Source organism: Phyllobates terribilis, unplaced genomic scaffold (assembly GCF_046119375.1).
Source record: "Phyllobates terribilis strain yellow unplaced genomic scaffold, ASM4611937v1 Scaffold_236__1_contigs__length_3049075, whole genome shotgun sequence".
NCBI lineage: Eukaryota > Metazoa > Chordata > Amphibia > Anura > Dendrobatidae > Phyllobates > Phyllobates terribilis.
The window spans coordinates 897,259-914,050 of NW_027362996.1; the positions used below are offsets into that span (position 1 = coordinate 897,259).

The window sequence follows — 16,792 nt, forward strand, 5'->3', positions numbered from 1 at the left end:
TCGTTCCACCCCCCCCCCGCCTTAAATGGTTCTCCTCCCTTCCAACGGTGTTGAGGCGGGTGGGAACAGCTGGGGGTTGAGGGTACTGTGCTAAAAGAGGTGGAGTTATGCAGATCTAAAACGCGTGGATTGCAGCAGCAGCAAGCCGAAAAGTGCAGGCATGTGAGGGATCTAGAGGTTGACAGCATGTCTTCTTAACGGGAGTCCAGGTGGCCATCTCCACAAATGGACTTTTCAGAATCCTTGGGTGGCACCGTAGTCGGAAACCAATTCTGGTTATCGCTTCTCGGCCTTTTGGCTAAGATCAAGTGTAGTATCTGTTCTTATCAGTTTAATATCTGATACGTCCCCTATCTGGGGACCATATATTAAATGGATTTTTAGAACAGGGAGATGGAAAAAGAGCTTGCTCTGTCCACTCCACGCATTGACCTGGTATTGCAGTATCTCCAGGACCGGTGCACCCCTTCTTTAATGCAGTTTCTAAAATCAGAAAGAATTGAATTCAATGCTTTTTGTTCATTTTGCTTGTTTGTCGGATTTTGGGATGGACTCTTTGGCTTTGCTTTTCTTCTCCTCATTGGATTTTTCATGTTAAAAGTTGCAGAAGCCAGATGACAAGCTCATTTTGGTTCAACTTCAGCAACTGTGCATTGCATTGCCATGTAATGTAATGTAATGCAATGCTATCTATCTAGCTCTCCCTCTATACTTCCTTTTGGATAAACAGACATATTAGGCAAGCATTTTGGAGCTTTCACCTAAATAACTACAGGTGGTGAGATAAGCTGCACAATATAATTGACCTTTCAGTATATTGTTGCACACACACCATCTATTTAGCAAATGCCCTTGTTATCAACAGCAGCCTTTTAAACTCACCTGAGCTAACAGGTATGTGAGCTGGTTACTCTGCTGCGCTTAAAATTTCTTTTTTGGTTTGCTACAATGCCTTTTCTGAAACGTTGTCTCCCTCTGCTGGAACACTGACTTCTTTCATTTAATGCCTGCAGACTATAAAAGAGAAACCAACCCAAAAAGTTTGGTTGATTAGTCTGTGGCATTCTTTTAAACTGTTGCTTATGGCGGTCTCTGTGAGCTTCTCAGTGACATTCAGCCATCCAGGTATCCCGCCTGCAGTAGACGGAATGTGGCAATGGAACGCTGGCTGCGCGTGTCATAATAGGCTCTGAGCCTTTATATACCTGCGCACAGCAGCAGCCACCTTCAGTCTGCTGCTGGACAGCCAGCAGCAGCAGCAGCAGGAGAGGTAATTAATCAGCAACCCTCCTGCTAAGGGTAGACAGCTGCTCGTTCCACCCCCCCCCGCCTTAATTGGTTCTCCTCCCTTCCAACGGTGTTGAGGCGGGTGGGAACAGCCGGGGGTTGAGGGTACTGTGCTAAAAGAGGTGGAGTTATGCAGATCTAAAACGCGTGGATTGCAGCAGCAGCAAGCCGAAAAATGCAGGCATGTGAGGGATCTAGAGGTTGACAGCATGTCTTCTTAACGGGAGTCCAGGTGGCCATCTCCACAAATGGACTTTTCAGAATCCTTGGGTGGCACCGTAGTCGGAAACCAATTCTGGTTATCGCTTCTCGGCCTTTTGGCTAAGATCAAGTGTAGTATCTGTTCTTATCAGTTTAATATCTGATACGTCCCCTATCTGGGGACCATATATTAAATGGATTTTTAGAACAGGGAGATGGAAAAAGAGCTTGCTCTGTCCACTCCACGCATTGACCTGGTATTGCAGTATCTCCAGGACCGGTGCACCCCTTCTTTAATGCAGTTTCTAAAATCAGAAAGAATTGAATTCAATGCTTTTTGTTCATTTTGCTTGTTTGTCGGATTTTGGGATGGACTCTTTGGCTTTGCTTTTCTTCTCCTCATTGGATTTTTCATGTTAAAAGTTGCAGAAGCCAGATGACAAGCTCATTTTGGTTCAACTTCAGCAACTGTGCATTGCATTGCCATGTAATGTAATGTAATGCAATGCTATCTATCTAGCTCTCCCTCTATACTTCCTTTTGGATAAACAGACATATTAGGCAAGCATTTTGGAGCTTTCACCTAAATAACTACAGGTGGTGAGATAAGCTGCACAATATAATTGACCTTTCAGTATATTGTTGCACACACACCATCTATTTAGCAAATGCCCTTGTTATCAACAGCAGCCTTTTAAACTCACCTGAGCTAACAGGTATGTGAGCTGGTTACTCTGCTGCGCTTAAAATTTCTTTTTTGGTTTGCTACAATGCCTTTTCTGAAACGTTGTCTCCCTCTGCTGGAACACTGACTTCTTTCATTTAATGCCTGCAGACTATAAAAGAGAAACCAACCCAAAAAGTTTGGTTGATTAGTCTGTGGCATTCTTTTAAACTGTTGCTTATGGCGGTCTCTGTGAGCTTCTCAGTGACATTCAGCCATCCAGGTATCCCGCCTGCAGTAGACGGAATGTGGCAATGGAACGCTGGCTGCGCGTGTCATAATAGGCTCTGAGCCTTTATATACCTGCGCACAGCAGCAGCCACCTTCAGTCTGCTGCTGGACAGCCAGCAGCAGCAGCAGCAGGAGAGGTAATTAATCAGCAACCCTCCTGCTAAGGGTAGACAGCTGCTCGTTCCACCCCCCACCCGCCTTAATTGGTTCTCCTCCCTTCCAACGGTGTTGAGGCGGGTGGGAACAGCTGGGGGTTGAGGGTACTGTGCTAAAAGAGGTGGAGTTATGCAGATCTAAAACGCGTGGATTGCAGCAGCAGCAAGCCGAAAAGTGCAGGCATGTGAGGGATCTAGAGGTTGACAGCATGTCTTCTTAACGGGAGTCCAGGTGGCCATCTCCACAAATGGACTTTTCAGAATCCTTGGGTGGCACCGTAGTCGGAAACCAATTCTGGTTATCGCTTCTCGGCCTTTTGGCTAAGATCAAGTGTAGTATCTGTTCTTATCAGTTTAATATCTGATACGTCCCCTATCTGGGGACCATATATTAAATGGATTTTTAGAACAGGGAGATGGAAAAAGAGCTTGCTCTGTCCACTCCACGCATTGACCTGGTATTGCAGTATCTCCAGGACCGGTGCACCCCTTCTTTAATGCAGTTTCTAAAATCAGAAAGAACTGAATTCAATGCTTTTTGTTCATTTTGCTTGTTTGTCGGATTTTGGGATGGACTCTTTGGCTTTGCTTTTCTTCTCCTCATTGGATTTTTCATGTTAAAAGTTGCAGAAGCCAGATGACAAGCTCATTTTGGTTCAACTTCAGCAACTGTGCATTGCATTGCCATGTAATGTAATGTAATGCAATGCTATCTATCTAGCTCTCCCTCTATACTTCCTTTTGGATAAACAGACATATTAGGCAAGCATTTTGGAGCTTTCACCTAAATAACTACAGGTGGTGAGATAAGCTGCACAATATAATTGACCTTTCAGTATATTGTTGCACACACACCATCTATTTAGCAAATGCCCTTGTTATCAACAGCAGCCTTTTAAACTCACCTGAGCTAACAGGTATGTGAGCTGGTTACTCTGCTGCGCTTAAAATTTCTTTTTTGGTTTGCTACAATGCCTTTTCTGAAACGTTGTCTCCCTCTGCTGGAACACTGACTTCTTTCATTTAATGCCTGCAGACTATAAAAGAGAAACCAACCCAAAAAGTTTGGTTGATTAGTCTGTGGCATTCTTTTAAACTGTTGCTTATGGCGGTCTCTGTGAGCTTCTCAGTGACATTCAGCCATCCAGGTATCCCGCCTGCAGTAGACGGAATGTGGCAATGGAACGCTGGCTGCGCGTGTCATAATAGGCTCTGAGCCTTATATACCTGCGCACAGCAGCAGCCACCTTCAGTCTGCTGCTGGACAGCCAGCAGCAGCAGCAGCAGGAGAGGTAATTAATCAGCAACCCTCCTGCTAAGGGTAGACAGCTGCTCGTTCCACCCCCCCCCCGCCTTAAATGGTTCTCCTCCCTTCCAACGGTGTTGAGGCGGGTGGGAACAGCTGGGGGTTGAGGGTACTGTGCTAAAAGAGGTGGAGTTATGCAGATCTAAAACGCGTGGATTGCAGCAGCAGCAAGCCGAAAAGTGCAGGCATGTGAGGGATCTAGAGGTTGACAGCATGTCTTCTTAACGGGAGTCCAGGTGGCCATCTCCACAAATGGACTTTTCAGAATCCTTGGGTGGCACCGTAGTCGGAAACCAATTCTGGTTATCGCTTCTCGGCCTTTTGGCTAAGATCAAGTGTAGTATCTGTTCTTATCAGTTTAATATCTGATACGTCCCCTATCTGGGGACCATATATTAAATGGATTTTTAGAACAGGGAGATGGAAAAAGAGCTTGCTCTGTCCACTCCACGCATTGACCTGGTATTGCAGTATCTCCAGGACCGGTGCACCCCTTCTTTAATGCAGTTTCTAAAATCAGAAAGAATTGAATTCAATGCTTTTTGTTCATTTTGCTTGTTTGTCGGATTTTGGGATGGACTCTTTGGCTTTGCTTTTCTTCTCCTCATTGGATTTTTCATGTTAAAAGTTGCAGAAGCCAGATGACAAGCTCATTTTGGTTCAACTTCAGCAACTGTGCATTGCATTGCCATGTAATGTAATGTAATGCAATGCTATCTATCTAGCTCTCCCTCTATACTTCCTTTTGGATAAACAGACATATTAGGCAAGCATTTTGGAGCTTTCACCTAAATAACTACAGGTGGTGAGATAAGCTGCACAATATAATTGACCTTTCAGTATATTGTTGCACACACACCATCTATTTAGCAAATGCCCTTGTTATCAACAGCAGCCTTTTAAACTCACCTGAGCTAACAGGTATGTGAGCTGGTTACTCTGCTGCGCTTAAAATTTCTTTTTTGGTTTGCTACAATGCCTTTTCTGAAACGTTGTCTCCCTCTGCTGGAACACTGACTTCTTTCATTTAATGCCTGCAGACTATAAAAGAGAAACCAACCCAAAAAGTTTGGTTGATTAGTCTGTGGCATTCTTTTAAACTGTTGCTTATGGCGGTCTCTGTGAGCTTCTCAGTGACATTCAGCCATCCAGGTATCCCGCCTGCAGTAGACGGAATGTGGCAATGGAACGCTGGCTGCGCGTGTCATAATAGGCTCTGAGCCTTTATATACCTGCGCACAGCAGCAGCCACCTTCAGTCTGCTGCTGGACAGCCAGCAGCAGCAGCAGCAGGAGAGGTAATTAATCAGCAACCCTCCTGCTAAGGGTAGACAGCTGCTCGTTCCACCCCCCCCCCGCCTTAATTGGTTCTCCTCCCTTCCAACGGTGTTGAGGCGGGTGGGAACAGCCGGGGGTTGAGGGTACTGTGCTAAAAGAGGTGGAGTTATGCAGATCTAAAACGCGTGGATTGCAGCAGCAGCAAGCCGAAAAGTGCAGGCATGTGAGGGATCTAGAGGTTGACAGCATGTCTTCTTAACGGGAGTCCAGGTGGCCATCTCCACAAATGGACTTTTCAGAATCCTTGGGTGGCACCGTAGTCGGAAACCAATTCTGGTTATCGCTTCTCGGCCTTTTGGCTAAGATCAAGTGTAGTATCTGTTCTTATCAGTTTAATATCTGATACGTCCCCTATCTGGGGACCATATATTAAATGGATTTTTAGAACAGGGAGATGGAAAAAGAGCTTGCTCTGTCCACTCCACGCATTGACCTGGTATTGCAGTATCTCCAGGACCGGTGCACCCCTTCTTTAATGCAGTTTCTAAAATCAGAAAGAATTGAATTCAATGCTTTTTGTTCATTTTGCTTGTTTGTCGGATTTTGGGATGGACTCTTTGGCTTTGCTTTTCTTCTCCTCATTGGATTTTTCATGTTAAAAGTTGCAGAAGCCAGATGACAAGCTCATTTTGGTTCAACTTCAGCAACTGTGCATTGCATTGCCATGTAATGTAATGTAATGCAATGCTATCTATCTAGCTCTCCCTCTATACTTCCTTTTGGATAAACAGACATATTAGGCAAGCATTTTGGAGCTTTCACCTAAATAACTACAGGTGGTGAGATAAGCTGCACAATATAATTGACCTTTCAGTATATTGTTGCACACACACCATCTATTTAGCAAATGCCCTTGTTATCAACAGCAGCCTTTTAAACTCACCTGAGCTAACAGGTATGTGAGCTGGTTACTCTGCTGCGCTTAAAATTTCTTTTTTGGTTTGCTACAATGCCTTTTCTGAAACGTTGTCTCCCTCTGCTGGAACACTGACTTCTTTCATTTAATGCCTGCAGACTATAAAAGAGAAACCAACCCAAAAAGTTTGGTTGATTAGTCTGTGGCATTCTTTTAAACTGTTGCTTATGGCGGTCTCTGTGAGCTTCTCAGTGACATTCAGCCATCCAGGTATCCCGCCTGCAGTAGACGGAATGTGGCAATGGAACGCTGGCTGCGCGTGTCATAATAGGCTCTGAGCCTTTATATACCTGCGCACAGCAGCAGCCACCTTCAGTCTGCTGCTGGACAGCCAGCAGCAGCAGCAGCAGGAGAGGTAATTAATCAGCAACCCTCCTGCTAAGGGTAGACAGCTGCTCGTTCCACCCCCCCCCCGCCTTAATTGGTTCTCCTCCCTTCCAACGGTGTTGAGGCGGGTGGGAACAGCCGGGGGTTGAGGGTACTGTGCTAAAAGAGGTGGAGTTATGCAGATCTAAAACGCGTGGATTGCAGCAGCAGCAAGCCGAAAAGTGCAGGCATGTGAGGGATCTAGAGGTTGACAGCATGTCTTCTTAACGGGAGTCCAGGTGGCCATCTCCACAAATGGACTTTTCAGAATCCTTGGGTGGCACCGTAGTCGGAAACCAATTCTGGTTATCGCTTCTCGGCCTTTTGGCTAAGATCAAGTGTAGTATCTGTTCTTATCAGTTTAATATCTGATACGTCCCCTATCTGGGGACCATATATTAAATGGATTTTTAGAACAGGGAGATGGAAAAAGAGCTTGCTCTGTCCACTCCACGCATTGACCTGGTATTGCAGTATCTCCAGGAGCGGTGCACCCCTTCTTTAATGCAGTTTCTAAAATCAGAAAGAATTGAATTCAATGCTTTTTGTTCATTTTGCTTTTTTGTCGGATTTTGGGATGGACTCTTTGGCTTTGCTTTTCTTCTCCTCATTGGATTTTTCATGTTAAAAGTTGCAGAAGCCAGATGACAAGCTCATTTTGGTTCAACTTCAGCAACTGTGCATTGCATTGCCATGTAATGTAATGTAATGCAATGCTATCTATCTAGCTCTCCCTCTATACTTCCTTTTGGATAAACAGACATATTAGGCAAGCATTTTGGAGCTTTCACCTAAATAACTACAGGTGGTGAGATAAGCTGCACAATATAATTGACCTTTCAGTATATTGTTGCACACACACCATCTATTTAGCAAATGCCCTTGTTATCAACAGCAGCCTTTTAAACTCACCTGAGCTAACAGGTATGTGAGCTGGTTACTCTGCTGCGCTTAAAATTTCTTTTTTGGTTTGCTACAATGCCTTTTCTGAAACGTTGTCTCCCTCTGCTGGAACACTGACTTCTTTCATTTAATGCCTGCAGACTATAAAAGAGAAACCAACCCAAAAAGTTTGGTTGATTAGTCTGTGGCATTCTTTTAAACTGTTGCTTATGGCGGTCTCTGTGAGCTTCTCAGTGACATTCAGCCATCCAGGTATCCCGCCTGCAGTAGACGGAATGTGGCAATGGAACGCTGGCTGCGCGTGTCATAATAGGCTCTGAGCCTTTATATACCTGCGCACAGCAGCAGCCACCTTCAGTCTGCTGCTGGACAGCCAGCAGCAGCAGCAGCAGGAGAGGTAATTAATCAGCAACCCTCCTGCTAAGGGTAGACAGCTGCTCGTTCCACCCCCCCCCCCCCCCGCCTTAATTGGTTCTCCTCCCTTCCAACGGTGTTGAGGCGGGTGGGAACAGCCGGGGGTTGAGGGTACTGTGCTAAAAGAGGTGGAGTTATGCAGATCTAAAACGCGTGGATTGCAGCAGCAGCAAGCCGAAAAGTGCAGGCATGTGAGGGATCTAGAGGTTGACAGCATGTCTTCTTAACGGGAGTCCAGGTGGCCATCTCCACAAATGGACTTTTCAGAATCCTTGAGTGGCACCGTAGTCGGAAACCAATTCTGGTTATCGCTTCTCTGCCTTTTGGCTAAGATCAAGTGTAGTATCTGTTCTTATCAGTTTAATATCTGATACGTCCCCTATCTGGGGACCATATATTAAATGGATTTTTAGAACAGGGAGATGGAAAAAGAGCTTGCTCTGTCCACTCCACGCATTGACCTGGTATTGCAGTATCTCCAGGAGCGGTGCACCCCTTCTTTAATGCAGTTTCTAAAATCAGAAAGAATTGAATTCAATGCTTTTTGTTCATTTTGCTTGTTTGTCGGATTTTGGGATGGACTCTTTGGCTTTGCTTTTCTTCTCCTCATTGGATTTTTCATGTTAAAAGTTGCAGAAGCCAGATGACAAGCTCATTTTGGTTCAACTTCAGCAACTGTGCATTGCATTGCCATGTAATGTAATGTAATGCAATGCTATCTATCTAGCTCTCCCTCTATACTTCCTTTTGGATAAACAGACATATTAGGCAAGCATTTTGGAGCTTTCACCTAAATAACTACAGGTGGTGAGATAAGCTGCACAATATAATTGACCTTTCAGTATATTGTTGCACACACACCATCTATTTAGCAAATGCCCTTGTTATCAACAGCAGCCTTTTAAACTCACCTGAGCTAACAGGTATGTGAGCTGGTTACTCTGCTGCGCTTAAAATTTCTTTTTTGGTTTGCTACAATGCCTTTTCTGAAACGTTGTCTCCCTCTGCTGGAACACTGACTTCTTTCATTTAATGCCTGCAGACTATAAAAGAGAAACCAACCCAAAAAGTTTGGTTGATTAGTCTGTGGCATTCTTTTAAACTGTTGCTTATGGCGGTCTCTGTGAGCTTCTCAGTGACATTCAGCCATCCAGGTATCCCGCCTGCAGTAGACGGAATGTGGCAATGGAACGCTGGCTGCGCGTGTCATAATAGGCTCTGAGCCTTTATATACCTGCGCACAGCAGCAGCCACCTTCAGTCTGCTGCTGGACAGCCAGCAGCAGCAGCAGCAGGAGAGGTAATTAATCAGCAACCCTCCTGCTAAGGGTAGACAGCTGCTCGTTCCACCCCCCCCCCCCCACCTTAATTGGTTCTCCTCCCTTCCAACGGTGTTGAGGCGGGTGGGAACAGCCGGGGGTTGAGGGTACTGTGCTAAAAGAGGTGGAGTTATGCAGATCTAAAACGCGTGGATTGCAGCAGCAGCAAGCCGAAAAGTGCAGGCATGTGAGGGATCTAGAGGTTGACAGCATGTCTTCTTAACGGGAGTCCAGGTGGCCATCTCCACAAATGGACTTTTCAGAATCCTTGGGTGGCACCGTAGTCGGAAACCAATTCTGGTTCTCGCTTCTCGGCCTTTTGGCTAAGATCAAGTGTAGTATCTGTTCTTATCAGTTTAATATCTGATACGTCCCCTATCTGGGGACCATATATTAAATGGATTTTTAGAACAGGGAGATGGAAAAAGAGCTTGCTCTGTCCACTCCACGCATTGACCTGGTATTGCAGTATCTCCAGGACCGGTGCACCCCTTCTTTAATGCAGTTTCTAAAATCAGAAAGAATTGAATTCAATGCTTTTTGTTCATTTTGCTTGTTTGTCGGATTTTGGGATGGACTCTTTGGCTTTGCTTTTCTTCTCCTCATTGGATTTTTCATGTTAAAAGTTGCAGAAGCCAGATGACAAGCTCATTTTGGTTCAACTTCAGCAACTGTGCATTGCATTGCCATGTAATGTAATGTAATGCAATGCTATCTATCTAGCTCTCCCTCTATACTTCCTTTTGGATAAACAGACATATTAGGCAAGCATTTTGGAGCTTTCACCTAAATAACTACAGGTGGTGAGATAAGCTGCACAATATAATTGACCTTTCAGTATATTGTTGCACACACACCATCTATTTAGCAAATGCCCTTGTTATCAACAGCAGCCTTTTAAACTCACCTGAGCTAACAGGTATGTGAGCTGGTTACTCTGCTGCGCTTAAAATTTCTTTTTTGGTTTGCTACAATGCCTTTTCTGAAACGTTGTCTCCCTCTGCTGGAACACTGACTTCTTTCATTTAATGCCTGCAGACTATAAAAGAGAAACCAACCCAAAAAGTTTGGTTGATTAGTCTGTGGCATTCTTTTAAACTGTTGCTTATGGCGGTCTCTGTGAGCTTCTCAGTGACATTCAGCCATCCAGGTATCCCGCCTGCAGTAGACGGAATGTGGCAATGGAACGCTGGCTGCGCGTGTCATAATAGGCTCTGAGCCTTTATATACCTGCGCACAGCAGCAGCCACCTTCAGTCTGCTGCTGGACAGCCAGCAGCAGCAGCAGCAGGAGAGGTAATTAATCAGCAACCCTCCTGCTAAGGGTAGACAGCTGCTCGTTCCACCCCCCCCCCGCCTTAATTGGTTCTCCTCCCTTCCAACGGTGTTGAGGCGGGTGGGAACAGCCGGGGGTTGAGGGTACTGTGCTAAAAGAGGTGGAGTTATGCAGATCTAAAACGCGTGGATTGCAGCAGCAGCAAGCCGAAAAGTGCAGGCATGTGAGGGATCTAGAGGTTGACAGCATGTCTTCTTAACGGGAGTCCAGGTGGCCATCTCCACAAATGGACTTTTCAGAATCCTTGGGTGGCACCGTAGTCGGAAACCAATTCTGGTTATCGCTTCTCGGCCTTTTGGCTAAGATCAAGTGTAGTATCTGTTCTTATCAGTTTAATATCTGATACGTCCCCTATCTGGGGACCATATATTAAATGGATTTTTAGAACAGGGAGATGGAAAAAGAGCTTGCTCTGTCCACTCCACGCATTGACCTGGTATTGCAGTATCTCCACGACCGGTGCACCCCTTCTTTAATGCAGTTCCTAAAATCAGAAAGAATTGAATTCAATGCTTTTTGTTCATTTTGCTTGTTTGTCGGATTTTGGGATGGACTCTTTGGCTTTGCTTTTCTTCTCCTCATTGGATTTTTCATGTTAAAAGTTGCAGAAGCCAGATGACAAGCTCATTTTGGTTCAACTTCAGCAACTGTGCATTGCATTGCCATGTAATGTAATGTAATGCAATGCTATCTATCTAGCTCTCCCTCTATACTTCCTTTTGGATAAACAGACATATTAGGCAAGCATTTTGGAGCTTTCACCTAAATAACTACAGGTGGTGAGATAAGCTGCACAATATAATTGACCTTTCAGTATATTGTTGCACACACACCATCTATTTAGCAAATGCCCTTGTTATCAACAGCAGCCTTTTAAACTCACCTGAGCTAACAGGTATGTGAGCTGGTTACTCTGCTGCGCTTAAAATTTCTTTTTTGGTTTGCTACAATGCCTTTTCTGAAACGTTGTCTCCCTCTGCTGGAACACTGACTTCTTTCATTTAATGCCTGCAGACTATAAAAGAGAAACCAACCCAAAAAGTTTGGTTGATTAGTCTGTGGCATTCTTTTAAACTGTTGCTTATGGCGGTCTCTGTGAGCTTCTCAGTGACATTCAGCCATCCAGGTATCCCGCCTGCAGTAGACGGAATGTGGCAATGGAACGCTGGCTGCGCATGTCATAATAGGCTCTGAGCCTTTATATACCTGCGCACAGCAGCAGCCACCTTCAGTCTGCTGCTGGACAGCCAGCAGCAGCAGCAGCAGGAGAGGTAATTAATCAGCAACCCTCCTGCTAAGGGTAGACAGCTGCTCGTTCCACCCCCCCCCCGCCTTAATTGGTTCTCCTCCCTTCCAACGGTGTTGAGGCGGGTGGGAACAGCCGGGGGTTGAGGGTACTGTGCTAAAAGAGGTGGAGTTATGCAGATCTAAAACGCGTGGATTGCAGCAGCAGCAAGCCGAAAAGTGCAGGCATGTGAGGGATCTAGAGGTTGACAGCATGTCTTCTTAACGGGAGTCCAGGTGGCCATCTCCACAAATGGACTTTTCAGAATCCTTGGGTTGCACCGTAGTCGGAAACCAATTCTGGTTATCGCTTCTCGGCCTTTTGGCTAAGATCAAGTGTAGTATCTGTTCTTATCAGTTTAATATCTGATACGTCCCCTATCTGGGGACCATATATTAAATGGATTTTTAGAACAGGGAGATGGAAAAAGAGCTTGCTCTGTCCACTCCACGCATTGACCTGGTATTGCAGTATCTCCAGGACCGGTGCACCCCTTCTTTAATGCAGTTTCTAAAATCAGAAAGAATTGAATTCAATGCTTTTTGTTCATTTTGCTTGTTTGTCGGATTTTGGGATGGACTCTTTGGCTTTGCTTTTCTTCTCCTCATTGGATTTTTCATGTTAAAAGTTGCAGAAGCCAGATGACAAGCTCATTTTGGTTCAACTTCAGCAACTGTGCATTGCATTGCCATGTAATGTAATGTAATGCAATGCTATCTATCTAGCTCTCCCTCTATACTTCCTTTTGGATAAACAGACATATTAGGCAAGCATTTTGGAGCTTTCACCTAAATAACTACAGGTGGTGAGATAAGCTGCACAATATAATTGACCTTTCAGTATATTGTTGCACACACACCATCTATTTAGCAAATGCCCTTGTTATCAACAGCAGCCTTTTAAACTCACCTGAGCTAACAGGTATGTGAGCTGGTTACTCTGCTGCGCTTAAAATTTCTTTTTTGGTTTGCTACAATGCCTTTTCTGAAACGTTGTCTCCCTCTGCTGGAACACTGACTTCTTTCATTTAATGCCTGCAGACTATAAAAGATAAACCAACCCAAAAAGTTTGGTTGATTAGTCTGTGGCATTCTTTTAAACTGTTGCTTATGGCGGTCTCTGTGAGCTTCTCAGTGACATTCAGCCATCCAGGTATCCCGCCTGCAGTAGACGGAATGTGGCAATGGAACGCTGGCTGCGCGTGTCATAATAGGCTCTGAGCCTTTATATACCTGCGCACAGCAGCAGCCACCTTCAGTCTGCTGCTGGACAGCCAGCAGCAGCAGCAGCAGGAGAGGTAATTAATCAGCAACCCTCCTGCTAAGGGTAGACAGCTGCTCGTTCCACCCCCCCCCGCCTTAATTGGTTCTCCTCCCTTCCAACGGTGTTGAGGCGGGTGGGAACAGCCGGGGGTTGAGGGTACTGTGCTAAAAGAGGTGGAGTTATGCAGATCTAAAACGCGTGGATTGCAGAAGCAGCAAGCCGAAAAGTGCAGGCATGTGAGGGATCTAGAGGTTGACAGCATGTCTTCTTAACGGGAGTCCAGGTGGCCATCTCCACAAATGGACTTTTCAGAATCCTTGGGTGGCACCGTAGTCGGAAACCAATTCTGGTTATCGCTTCTCGGCCTTTTGGCTAAGATCAAGTGTAGTATCTGTTCTTATCAGTTTAATATCTGATACGTCCCCTATCTGGGGACCATATATTAAATGGATTTTTAGAACAGGGAGATGGAAAAAGAGCTTGCTCTGTCCACTCCACGCATTGACCTGGTATTGCAGTATCTCCAGGACCGGTGCACCCCTTCTTTAATGCAGTTTCTAAAATCAGAAAGAATTGAATTCAATGCTTTTTGTTCATTTTGCTTGTTTGTCGGATTTTGGGATGGACTCTTTGGCTTTGCTTTTCTTCTCCTCATTGGATTTTTCATGTTAAAAGTTGCAGAAGCCAGATGACAAGCTCATTTTGGTTCAACTTCAGCAACTGTGCATTGCATTGCCATGTAATGTAATGTAATGCAATGCTATCTATCTAGCTCTCCCTCTATACTTCCTTTTGGATAAACAGACATATTAGGCAAGCATTTTGGAGCTTTCACCTAAATAACTACAGGTGGTGAGATAAGCTGCACAATATAATTGACCTTTCAGTATATTGTTGCACACACACCATCTATTTAGCAAATGCCCTTGTTATCAACAGCAGACTTTTAAACTCACCTGAGCTAACAGGTATGTGAGCTGGTTACTCTGCTGCGCTTAAAATTTCTTTTTTGGTTTGCTACAATGCCTTTTCTGAAACGTTGTCTCCCTCTGCTGGAACACTGACTTCTTTCATTTAATGCCTGCAGACTATAAAAGAGAAACCAACCCAAAAAGTTTGGTTGATTAGTCTGTGGCATTCTTTTAAACTGTTGCTTATGGCGGTCTCTGTGAGCTTCTCAGTGACATTCAGCCATCCAGGTATCCCGCCTGCAGTAGACGGAATGTGGCAATGGAACGCTGGCTGCGCGTGTCATAATAGGCTCTGAGCCTTTATATACCTGCGCACAGCAGCAGCCACCTTCAGTCTGCTGCTGGACAGCCAGCAGCAGCAGCAGCAGGAGAGGTAATTAATCAGCAACCCTCCTGCTAAGGGTAGACAGCTGCTCGTTCCACCCCCCCCCCCCCGCCTTAATTGGTTCTCCTCCCTTCCAACGGTGTTGAGGCGGGTGGGAACAGCCGGGGGTTGAGGGTACTGTGCTAAAAGAGGTGGAGTTATGCAGATCTAAAACGCGTGGATTGCAGCAGCAGCAAGCCGAAAAGTGCAGGCATGTGAGGGATCTAGAGGTTGACAGCATGTCTTCTTAACGGGAGTCCAGGTGGCCATCTCCACAAATGGACTTTTCAGAATCCTTGGGTGGCACCGTAATCGGAAACCAATTCTGGTTATCGCTTCTCGGCCTTTTGGCTAAGATCAAGTGTAGTATCTGTTCTTATCAGTTTAATATCTGATACGTCCCCTATCTGGGGACCATATATTAAATGGATTTTTAGAACAGGGAGATGGAAAAAGAGCTTGCTCTGTCCACTCCACGCATTGACCTGGTATTGCAGTATCTCCAGGACCGGTGCACCCCTTCTTTAATGCAGTTTCTAAAATCAGAAAGAATTGAATTCAATGCTTTTTGTTCATTTTGCTTGTTTGTCGGATTTTGGGATGGACTCTTTGGCTTTGCTTTTCTTCTCCTCATTGGATTTTTCATGTTAAAAGTTGCAGAAGCCAGATGACAAGCTCATTTTGGTTCAACTTCAGCAACTGTGCATTGCATTGCCATGTAATGTAATGTAATGCAATGCTATCTATCTAGCTCTCCCTCTATACTTCCTTTTGGATAAACAGACATATTAGGCAAGCATTTTGGAGCTTTCACCTAAATAACTACAGGTGGTGAGATAAGCTGCACAATATAATTGACCTTTCAGTATATTGTTGCACACACACCATCTATTTAGCAAATGCCCTTGTTATCAACAGCAGCCTTTTAAACTCACCTGAGCTAACAGGTATGTGAGCTGGTTACTCTGCTGCGCTTAAAATTTCTTTTTTGGTTTGCTACAATGCCTTTTCTGAAACGTTGTCTCCCTCTGCTGGAACACTGACTTCTTTCATTTAATGCCTGCAGACTATAAAAGAGAAACCAACCCAAAAAGTTTGGTTGATTAGTCTGTGGCATTCTTTTAAACTGTTGCTTATGGCGGTCTCTGTGAGCTTCTCAGTGACATTCAGCCATCCAGGTATCCCGCCTGCAGTAGACGGAATGTGGCAATGGAACGCTGGCTGCGCGTGTCATAATAGGCTCTGAGCCTTTATATACCTGCGCACAGCAGCAGCCACCTTCAGTCTGCTGCTGGACAGCCAGCAGCAGCAGCAGCAGGAGAGGTAATTAATCAGCAACCCTCCTGCTAAGGGTAGACAGCTGCTCGTTCCACCCCCCCCCCCCCGCCTTAATTGGTTCTCCTCCCTTCCAACGGTGTTGAGGCGGGTGGGAACAGCCGGGGGTTGAGGGTACTGTGCTAAAAGAGGTGGAGTTATGCAGATCTAAAACGCGTGGATTGCAGCAGCAGCAAGCCGAAAAGTGCAGGCATGTGAGGGATCTAGAGGTTGACAGCATGTCTTCTTAACGGGAGTCCAGGTGGCCATCTCCACAAATGGACTTTTCAGAATCCTTGGGTGGCACCGTAGTCGGAAACCAATTCTGGTTATCGCTTCTCGGCCTTTTGGCTAAGATCAAGTGTAGTATCTGTTCTTATCAGTTTAATATCTGATACGTCCCCTATCTGGGGACCATATATTAAATGGATTTTTAGAACAGGGAGATGGAAAAAGAGCTTGCTCTGTCCACTCCACGCATTGACCTGGTATTGCAGTATCTCCAGGACCGGTGCACCCCTTCTTTAATGCAGTTTCTAAAATCAGAAAGAATTGAATTCAATGCTTTTTGTTCATTTTGCTTTTTTGTCGGATTATGGGATGGACTCTTTGGCTTTGCTTTTCTTCTCCTCATTGGATTTTTCATGTTAAAAGTTGCAGAAGCCAGATGACAAGCTCATTTTGGTTCAACTTCAGCAACTGTGCATTGCATTGCCATGTAATGTAATGTAATGCAATGCTATCTATCTAGCTCTCCCTCTATACTTCCTTTTGGATAAACAAACATATTAGGCAAGCATTTTGGAGCTTTCACCTAAATAACTACAGGTGGTGAGATAAGCTGCACAATATAATTGACCTTTCAGTATATTGTTGCACACACACCATCTATTTAGCAAATGCCCTTGTTATCAACAGCAGCCTTTTAAACTCACCTGAGCTAACAGGTATGTGAGCTGGTTACTCTGCTGCGCTTAAAATTTCTTTTTTGGTTTGCTACAATGCCTTTTCTGAAACGTTGTCTCCCTCTGCTGGAACACTGACTTCTTTCATTTAATGCCTGCAGACTATAAAAGAGAAACCAACCCAAAAAGTTTGGTTG

At 45.0% G+C, this 16,792-nt stretch overlaps 13 non-coding genes across 13 annotated transcripts; all 13 read left to right on the forward strand.

The window, feature by feature from the left end:
- The first annotated feature begins 278 nt into the window (after positions 1-278).
- On the forward strand, positions 279-469 carry LOC141217240 (U2 spliceosomal RNA). The gene has a single exon (XR_012286109.1). It is a non-coding gene; the product is annotated as a U2 spliceosomal RNA (small nuclear RNA).
- A 1,119-nt stretch (positions 470-1,588) lies between these two features.
- Positions 1,589-1,779, forward strand: LOC141217241 (U2 spliceosomal RNA). Its single transcript, XR_012286110.1, has one exon. It is a non-coding gene; the product is annotated as a U2 spliceosomal RNA (small nuclear RNA).
- Positions 1,780-2,899: 1,120 nt separating this feature from the next.
- On the forward strand, positions 2,900-3,090 carry LOC141217242 (U2 spliceosomal RNA). The gene has a single exon (XR_012286111.1). It is a non-coding gene; the product is annotated as a U2 spliceosomal RNA (small nuclear RNA).
- Positions 3,091-4,209: 1,119 nt separating this feature from the next.
- LOC141217243 (U2 spliceosomal RNA) lies at positions 4,210-4,400 on the forward strand. Its single transcript, XR_012286112.1, has one exon. It is a non-coding gene; the product is annotated as a U2 spliceosomal RNA (small nuclear RNA).
- Positions 4,401-5,520: 1,120 nt separating this feature from the next.
- Positions 5,521-5,711, forward strand: LOC141217244 (U2 spliceosomal RNA). Its single transcript, XR_012286113.1, has one exon. It is a non-coding gene; the product is annotated as a U2 spliceosomal RNA (small nuclear RNA).
- A 1,120-nt stretch (positions 5,712-6,831) lies between these two features.
- LOC141217182 (U2 spliceosomal RNA) lies at positions 6,832-7,022 on the forward strand. The gene has a single exon (XR_012286052.1). It is a non-coding gene; the product is annotated as a U2 spliceosomal RNA (small nuclear RNA).
- Positions 7,023-8,147: 1,125 nt separating this feature from the next.
- LOC141216330 (U2 spliceosomal RNA) lies at positions 8,148-8,338 on the forward strand. Its single transcript, XR_012285367.1, has one exon. It is a non-coding gene; the product is annotated as a U2 spliceosomal RNA (small nuclear RNA).
- A 1,123-nt stretch (positions 8,339-9,461) lies between these two features.
- LOC141216417 (U2 spliceosomal RNA) lies at positions 9,462-9,652 on the forward strand. The gene has a single exon (XR_012285451.1). It is a non-coding gene; the product is annotated as a U2 spliceosomal RNA (small nuclear RNA).
- Positions 9,653-10,772: 1,120 nt separating this feature from the next.
- LOC141216562 (U2 spliceosomal RNA) lies at positions 10,773-10,963 on the forward strand. The gene has a single exon (XR_012285590.1). It is a non-coding gene; the product is annotated as a U2 spliceosomal RNA (small nuclear RNA).
- A 1,120-nt stretch (positions 10,964-12,083) lies between these two features.
- Positions 12,084-12,274, forward strand: LOC141217245 (U2 spliceosomal RNA). The gene has a single exon (XR_012286114.1). It is a non-coding gene; the product is annotated as a U2 spliceosomal RNA (small nuclear RNA).
- A 1,119-nt stretch (positions 12,275-13,393) lies between these two features.
- LOC141217246 (U2 spliceosomal RNA) lies at positions 13,394-13,584 on the forward strand. Its single transcript, XR_012286115.1, has one exon. It is a non-coding gene; the product is annotated as a U2 spliceosomal RNA (small nuclear RNA).
- Positions 13,585-14,707: 1,123 nt separating this feature from the next.
- LOC141217248 (U2 spliceosomal RNA) lies at positions 14,708-14,898 on the forward strand. The gene has a single exon (XR_012286116.1). It is a non-coding gene; the product is annotated as a U2 spliceosomal RNA (small nuclear RNA).
- Positions 14,899-16,021: 1,123 nt separating this feature from the next.
- Positions 16,022-16,212, forward strand: LOC141217249 (U2 spliceosomal RNA). Its single transcript, XR_012286117.1, has one exon. It is a non-coding gene; the product is annotated as a U2 spliceosomal RNA (small nuclear RNA).
- The last annotated feature ends 580 nt before the right edge of the window (positions 16,213-16,792 follow it).